Source organism: Callithrix jacchus, chromosome 6 (genome assembly GCF_049354715.1).
Source record: "Callithrix jacchus isolate 240 chromosome 6, calJac240_pri, whole genome shotgun sequence".
NCBI classification, from domain to species: domain Eukaryota; kingdom Metazoa; phylum Chordata; class Mammalia; order Primates; family Cebidae; genus Callithrix; species Callithrix jacchus.
In genome coordinates this window covers 141,634,614-141,642,698 of record NC_133507.1, presented here as the reverse complement: position 1 = coordinate 141,642,698, position 8,085 = coordinate 141,634,614, and the positions used below count along the sequence as shown (strand labels likewise).

The following is an 8,085-nucleotide window of genomic DNA, read 5'->3' as shown; positions in this document are numbered from 1 at the left end:
CCAGGGATCTCGGACAAGCATCCTGAGCCTCAGATGAGATCGTAGCCCTGGATGATGACATTTTGATTGCAGCCTGATGAGACCCAGAGCAAAGGACAAGCACTCCTAATCCCCAGAAACTGAGAGATAATAAAGTTGTGTCATTTAAGCCACTGAGTCTATGCTCATCTGGTATACAGCAATACAAACTAATGCAGGTTACACTTCCCAAATGCCTTTGCAGTTGGTGTTGCCCTGTGAGCAGCTTCCCTTCCGTGCCTTCCTTTCCCCACTTCCTTTTTCTTCTGGTAGGATTACGGTTGTAGGAAGGCACCTAAAACATAGGGGTGAGAGAAACACCCTGAAGATGGTGAAGCCACAAGATAAGACGAGCCTGGATCCCACAGATTTTAGGATTGCCATATCAGTCCTGAACCGCTTACACCCACACCGTTATGTGATCATGAAATAAACGCCCATCTTGCCTGTTGAAGGCATTCTTACTTGGTGTTTGTGCTACAGGAGTTGAACTTACCCCAACCTAACTGGCAGAGCTCAAAATGGACCCAGGTAGTGTGACCCCAGAGCCCATTAGCTTAGCTCCCTCACCACCCTGCCTCCCAGCCACCACATTGCATCACAGTCGAATTGGAATTTCACACTGTTAGAGCTTGATGGGATTGTACTGGTCAAGTCAGTCAAACCAGTCAAGCGGACAAGAAAGAGGGACTCAGATCACCTGGAATTATGGCAATGTATTGCAAGGATACCTATGAAAATGGGGTGTCACGAGAAGCTGAACTTTGCATCCCAGTTCTGAAACATGCAGCAACCTCATGGAGACAGATTCATCACTCGGCATTTCGGTGTGCTAGCAAGTTCAAGTGACCTGCCAGATTTCTTAGCGTTAATGTGAAAGATAATAACACATTTGTTTTTGATTTGATTTGATTTGATTTGATTTCTACCAGTCAAATGGGCACCTTGATTAGGCAGACTCTCCCCCAAGAACACCGGGGGCCTCTGACATCCCTTATGTCCAACCCAGACACAGCCCTTCTGTGGCCTCAGCATATCTGCCCAGTCCAATCAGCGATAGCCAGAATAGAAAGGTTGGTGTCCCTCCACCCACGAGCCATGCCATACATGACATGCATATGAATATGATCTGAGCTGTGTCATTTGGTGGAGATGATGCTCACAGCGCTGCTCCATGTTCTGGAACACGAGCAGACCCTCATTTTAGGAAGGAAGACCCAAGAGAGGGAAGTAGGCTTGCCCAGGCAGCAGCAGCCCGCTACTTCCCTGCTAACCAGGGCAGAGGCTGGTCTGCACCCCCTATCCAGCTGGCCCCTGCAGTCATGCCTCTTCTGCTTCTAGAAGCCATCCCTGAGGTCAGCTGCATTTAGACCTATGGTATCTCCAGTACAGCACTATGTCATCTGTTTGTGATAATAGTTTTCAAATTCTTGTCACTTCCTGTAGAACATCATTGCAGAACTCAAAACACATTGCATCATACAAAAAGAAGTGGAGAATTAAGGCAATTATCCAATTATTAAAAACCATTTCTCATCGGAATAGCTAAATAACTCTTCAAGTCTCCATTTTACACTTGTGTTGTTCTGATGTGAATTTGACCCTGGCCTATTTGCTTTTCAGTAAAGTCCAAAATCCAAAATAGCCCAATGGAGAGAACCCCTCCCAGTATTCTACAGCCTCGGTAATAAAGCTGCTTATCAGATCTCACTTAAATCTTTCTTGAAACAACTTAGTCCTTCTGTGCCATCCTCTGCAAGTGCAGAACAGCCAGGGTGCAGGTTGCAGGGGGTGGGGGGATTATTACAGTGAAATTGGCACACCAATCTCAAGATTAAAGTTTGCTGTTTCTCCAGCCTGTCTAGGTGACTGCCTTTTGAAATCGCACATGGCTTATACTGCCATTCATGTAATTTAAGAAAAAAATTGAATAAAAGTATAAAGGAAAACCAGCAGTGTTTTAAGAGATTTCATTTGTACCTGATGCTTGTAGTCATTTGCAGGGAGGCAGGAGGAGGGCTTGTATTATACAGGGTCTCTGGAAACACTTAAATTTCAGAAAGACCCACGACCCCAATCCAAGCTTCTAGACAGAAGAGAGAGGGTGCAGAGGCAAAACCCTCCCCTTGCTTTCTTCCACATCACATTGGGGCAAGTGGTTTGCCCCTCGATGTCCAGCCTTTACCACTCTGCCTTGGAGGCTGGCACACCCCCAAAGCGTCCAGGATCCCTGCCCTCTGGCTTCTGATTGTGATCAACCGATGGGCAGTGTGATCATTAATTTTAATGTATCAGCTTGGTCAGACACAGTACACAGACACACGGTCGAACATTATTCTAGATGATTCTATAAAGTTGTTTTGTGGATGAGAATAACATTTAAATCAGCAGACTTGAAGCAGAATACCCTACCTAAGGGGGGTGAACTTCCAATCTGCGGAAGCCCTTCATAGAACAAAGACTGACCTCCCCCTGAGCAAGAAGGAATTCTGCCAGCAGACAGCCTTTGAACTTAAACTGAGAATGTTCCCTGAGCCTCCAGCCTCACAGCCTACCCCATCAGTCTTCAGACTCACCACGCCTCCACAATCACATGAGCCAGTTCCTTAAATAAACCAATGAATCTCTCTCTCTTTCTGTCCCTCTGTCCCTCTGTCTGTCACACACACACACACACACACACACACACACACACACCCCACCACCACCACCACAGTGGTTCTGCTTCTCTGAAGAACCCTGACTGGTACAGGAAGCAATGCTAGGAAATCAGACCAGATGGAGAAAGGGAAGCAAGTACTTAGCTCCTAGCTCCTCTCCTTGCGGGGTCTGCAAAGAGCCCCAGCCATCTCAGGGTAAAGGAGCCACGCCCTCCTCTCACACCCTCAGGCCTGCAGGTGATAGCTGCACTCTTTTCTTAAATCCGGGGACTGCACTAACCCTGAACGGCTTCCCCACACCGTGTTCACCCCTTTACAAATGATCCTCTCATGAACTTCTCCTCAATTTATCCTACGATGAGTCTCCTGGAACCTTGACTAACACGAGTGTCACCAGAATGTGGGGCCCATGGCAAAGTTGATGTGGCATTCAGGGCCTTTCTTGTCTGACCTCAACCTCTCCTTCCAGGGTCTTTTCCCACCATATGCATTTGCTCCAAAGACACACGAAAACATACAGTAGCATACCCAGCATTGTCCCCAGACTGCGGCTCTCCCCGGCAGAGCACCCCCACGCCAACGCCTCTGTCACTCTCTCCAGATGTCAGCACCCCACAGTGCCCTGTGCACATTACCAAACAACCACAGACTAGTCATTTAAAAATGAACAAGAGGGCTGGGTGTGGTAGCTCACACCTGTAATCCCAGCACTTCGGAAGGCCGAGGTGGGTGGATCACCTGAGGTCAGAAGTGTGAGACCGGCCTGACCAACATGGCGAAACCCCGTCTCTACTGAAAATACAAAAATTAGCCAGGTTTGGTGGTGAGCACCTGTAATTCCAGTTACTCGGGAGGCTGAGGCAGGAGAATTGCTTTAACTCAGGAGGTGGAGGTTGCAACGAGCCAAGATTGTGCCACTACACCCCAGTCTGGGCACCAGAGCGAGTCTGTCCCAAAAAAAAAAAAAATGAGGAAGAGCTGGGAACCACTGCCCATCGTGGCTCTGGGCTATTTCAGCACATCCCCCACTTTGGTTCTGCCATCATCTATCCTCCATCTCATCAACCAGTCATTGTTGTCATTGTTCAATCCAAGTCCCCTTCGTCCCCAATAGTCATATTTGGAGCCAGGCTGTTAGGGCATTTAGCAAGGTGTAGGAATCTGCGGGAGTATGCCATTGCTTCACTTTGTTTTCACACCACATGCTGGAGAACGTCTGAGCAGGTTTGACAGTTTTTGGGTTTTTGTGTGTGTGTGTGTGTGTTTAAATTGCCTAAGACTGTCCAACGTCTTTGTTTTAGAAATAAATAATAAATATCACAGGGAAAAATGAAGAACTGTACAGGTTTTAGTCAAAATCATGCTTATTCTTCTTTCCTTTTGGATTTTCCCAGATTGTGTTAAAAATAGGAACACACGTTTTTCAGCCTGACACCGAGTCTACTACAGAAATAATGAAAAGCAATGAAAAATGGAAATGAGCAACATAACAAAACCAGTCCCCCTGAGGTTTTAGCTAAAAGAGCAAAAAGGAACAAGTAGAACCGAGGCTGTAGCAGCACCAGCACCTACAATTAGCATAAGCTGCATCAATGAGGTGTCAAGGTGTCAGAATTAATGAGCCCCAGGTCAGCCACCCAGGCGATGGCCACAAAGACCAACCACACCAGAAAGTCCCACAGAAGGGAGGCTGGTGGTCAGACAATAGATTCTGAGATTCTAAAAGGGGAAGGAGAAAGCAATGAGACTACTGAAAGTTAGATAGTTAGGTAGCACACACATATTCAAATACAGGCACATTGTGTTTTATTGCACTTCTCAAATATGGCTTTTACAAACAGATAATCTGTGGCAATCCTGCCATGAGCAAGTCTATCAGCACCACTTTTCAACAACATGTGCTCCCCTCCTATCTCCGTGTCACATTTTGGTAAATCTCACAATATTTCAAACCATTTGTTATTATTCTGTCTGTTATGGTGATCTGCAATCAGTGATCTTTGATGTTTCTATTGTAATTTTTTTGGGGGGAGAGCGCCATGAACTGTGCTCACGCAAGATGGAGAGCTTAATATGTGTGTTCTGATTGCTCCACTGACTGGCCATTCTCCTGTCTCTCCCATTCTCCTCAGGCCTCCCTAAATCCTGGGACACAGCAATACTGAAGGTAGGATAATTAATTATCCTATAATGACCGCCAAGTGTTCAAGTGAAAGGCAGTATCTCACATCTCTCACTTTAAATCAAAAGATAGAAACGATTACAATTAGTGAGAAGGGCATGTCAAAAGCTGAGCTAGACCTCTTGCACCAAACAGTCAAATCATGAACGCAAAGAAAAAATTATGGAAGAAAATTAAAAGTGGTACTCCAGGGAATGCATGACGGATAGGAAAGCTAACCGCTTTGTTGCTGATATAGAGAAGTCTTAGTGACCTGGATAGAAGATCAAACCAGCCACAACATTCCTTTAAGTCAAAGGAGGCAATCCAGAGCAAGGCCCCAACTCTCTTCAGTTCTATGAAGGCTGAAAGAGGTGAGGAACCTGCAGAAGAAAAGTGAGGAGGTAGTAAAGGTTCACGAGGTTAAAGGAAAGATGCCATCTCCATAACATAAGAGTGCAACGTGACACAGCAAGTGCTGATGGAGAAGCTGCAGCAAGTTTTCCAGGGGATCTAGCTCAGATCATCATCTTCACTAAACAAGGATTTTCAAGGGGAGTGTAACAGCCTTCTAATGGAAGATAATCTCATCAGGACTTTCACAGCTAGAGAGAAGAAGTCAATGCCTGGCCTCAAAGCTTCAAAGGACAGGCTGCTCTCTCGTTAGGGGCTAATGCAGCTGGTGACCTTGAGTTGAAGGCAATGCTTATTTACCATTCCTAGGAACCCTAAGAATTATGCTAAATCCACGCTGTCTGTGCTTTATAAATGCAATGACACTTCCATTTGTGTGCTGGGTGACAACACATTTGTTGACAGCATAGTTTACTAAATATTTTAAGCCCACTGTGGAGACCTGTTCAGAAGAAAAAGATTCCTTTTAATATGTTATTTCTCACTGACAGTACAGCTGATCACCCAGCATCTCTGCTGGAGATGTTAAGGGAGATTCATCTTGTTTTCATGCCTTCTAACACCACATCCATTCTGCAGACCCTGAAGCGAGGAGTAATTTCTACTTCAAGTCCGATGATTTAATAAATGAAATTATGTAAGTCTATACCTGCCATCGATAGTGATTCCTCAGATGGATCTGGCAAAGTAAATTGAAAACTGGAAAGGATTCACCGTTGTAGATGCCATTAAGAACAGCTGTGATCCATGGAAAGAAGTGAAAATATCAACATGAACAGGAGTTTGAGAGAAATTTATTCCAACCCTCATGAATGACGCTGAGAGATCCAACACTTCAGTGGAGGAAGTCACTGCAGATGGGATAGAAATACCAAGAGAAAGAGAATTAGAAGTGGGGCCTGAAGATGTTGCTGCAATCTCATGATAAAACTTGAATGGATGAAAGTAGCTTCTTATGGATGAGCAAAGAAAGTGGCTTCTTGAGACGGACTCTACTCCTGGTGAAGACGCTGTGAACACTGTTGAACACAAAGGATTTAGAGTATTATATAACCTTTGCTGATGAAGCAATGGCAGGATTTGAGAGAATTGACTCCAATTTTGAAAGAATTTTTGCTGTTAAGTAAAATGCTATCACACAGCATTATGTGCTACAGAGAAATCTTTTGTGAAAGGAAAAGTCTTTTAATGTGGCAAACTTTATCATTGTTTTAAGAAATTACCACAGCCACCTGAGCCTTCAGACACCACCCACCTGATCAGTCAGCCGCCATCCACACCAAGGGAAGGCCTTCCACAAAGGCAAAATGATTACAACTCACTGAAGGCTCAGATGATCATTAGCATTTTTTAGCAATAAAGTATTGTTTTTCTAGGCATACTGCTATTGCATACTGAATAGACTACAGTGTAGTATAAACATAACCTTTATGTATGCACTGGGAAGCCAAAAATATTGGGTGGCTTGCTTCTTTGTGATATTCATGATATTCCTGGCGTATGCCTGTAGTTAATGCCAGGTAATTGGGTTTTTGAAAACTAATGCACAGTCCTAGTCTGGACTAGTCCTAAGAAAGTCAGTGAAACTTACTTCAGATGACAAAAGGAAAGTTAAGAATCATTTCCTCGACAGCTCCCACTTAGGCAACTCTGTCTGATGTACCCCTCCACCCCCTACCACTGTGGTCTTTGGAGGATTCCCACAAAGCCCTGATCTCCGCAGAGGACTAATTTAAGATGCAATTGCTCTAATCACATAAGCCTGACTGCATACCCCTTATTGCAAAAAAGGCTGACCCTGTGACACTGTGTTCTGGATTCTTCAAAGATACATCTGAAACACTCATGCAAATGTGTGCTGTGTCACACTGCATCTGGGCTAATCTTAATATGGAAAGAATACTGTGCATTTCTTACCAAGCAAACGGCAACCTTTTCTGGGGCAGGTGACTGCATTACCTTTAACACATGGGCTTCTCCACCCCCATTTATACCAGTGCACATGGCAATTGGAGAGGCACAAATTTAAAGTATCAGATTTTGAAGGTAGTTGCATTTCAGTGGAAGACTCCTGAGGCTGGGAAAAACTGGAAGGGTCAGAGGAATGCATCTCTAAAGGCAGAAAGACAGGCATCAGGCTGGTGCTTGCGGAGAGAGTATTTCCCCTGTTTGCTCCTCTCTACCTCCCACAGTGATGTGGCCTCTGGGCCAATCCTGGTCCTAGAGTCTCTTTCTGAAAATGAATCTATTTCCCTCTTTCAAGCTCAGGAGAAGTAAGCAATGAGTTGCCAGTTGACACGGTTTGGGCACTTGTCCCCTCCAAGTCTCGTGTTGAAATTTGATCCCTGAATGCTGGAGGTGGGGCCTGGTGGGAGATGATTGGGTCATGGGGGTACCTCCCTCATGAACAGCTTGATGCCATTCTTGCAGGATTGGGTGCATTCTCATTGTTCGTTCAAAAAGTTCTGGTTGATAAAACAGTTTGGCACCTCCATCCCCTCTCTTTCTTGCTTTCTTTCTTGCCATGTGACACACTGGCTCCCATTACCCTTATACCATGATTGGAAGCTGTCTAAGGCCCTCACCAGAAGCAAATGCTGGTGTCCTGCCTCTTGCACAGCCTGAAGAATCACAAGCCCAATAAACCACTTTTCTTTACAAATTGCCCAGCCTCAGATATTCCTTTACAGCAATACAAAATAGACTAATCTACCCTTCCTCATACAGGGGAAGCCAGGAGTCCCCCCAGACCCTCTTCCAATCTTCCCTGGGTTCCTCTGTGGCCTGGAATAAGAGAGATGCTGGCAGACTGCCTCCAGATGCTCTCCTGAT

The 8,085-nt window shown here is 45.2% G+C and overlaps 1 long non-coding RNA gene across 1 annotated transcript; it reads left to right on the top strand.

The window, feature by feature from the left end:
- The first annotated feature begins 700 nt into the window (after positions 1-700).
- Positions 701-1,568, top strand: LOC118154812 (uncharacterized). The gene is made up of 3 exons (XR_013519227.1): positions 701-1,091; positions 1,226-1,373; positions 1,465-1,568. It is a non-coding gene; the product is annotated as an uncharacterized LOC118154812 (long non-coding RNA).
- Positions 1,569-8,085: the final 6,517 nt, after the last annotated feature.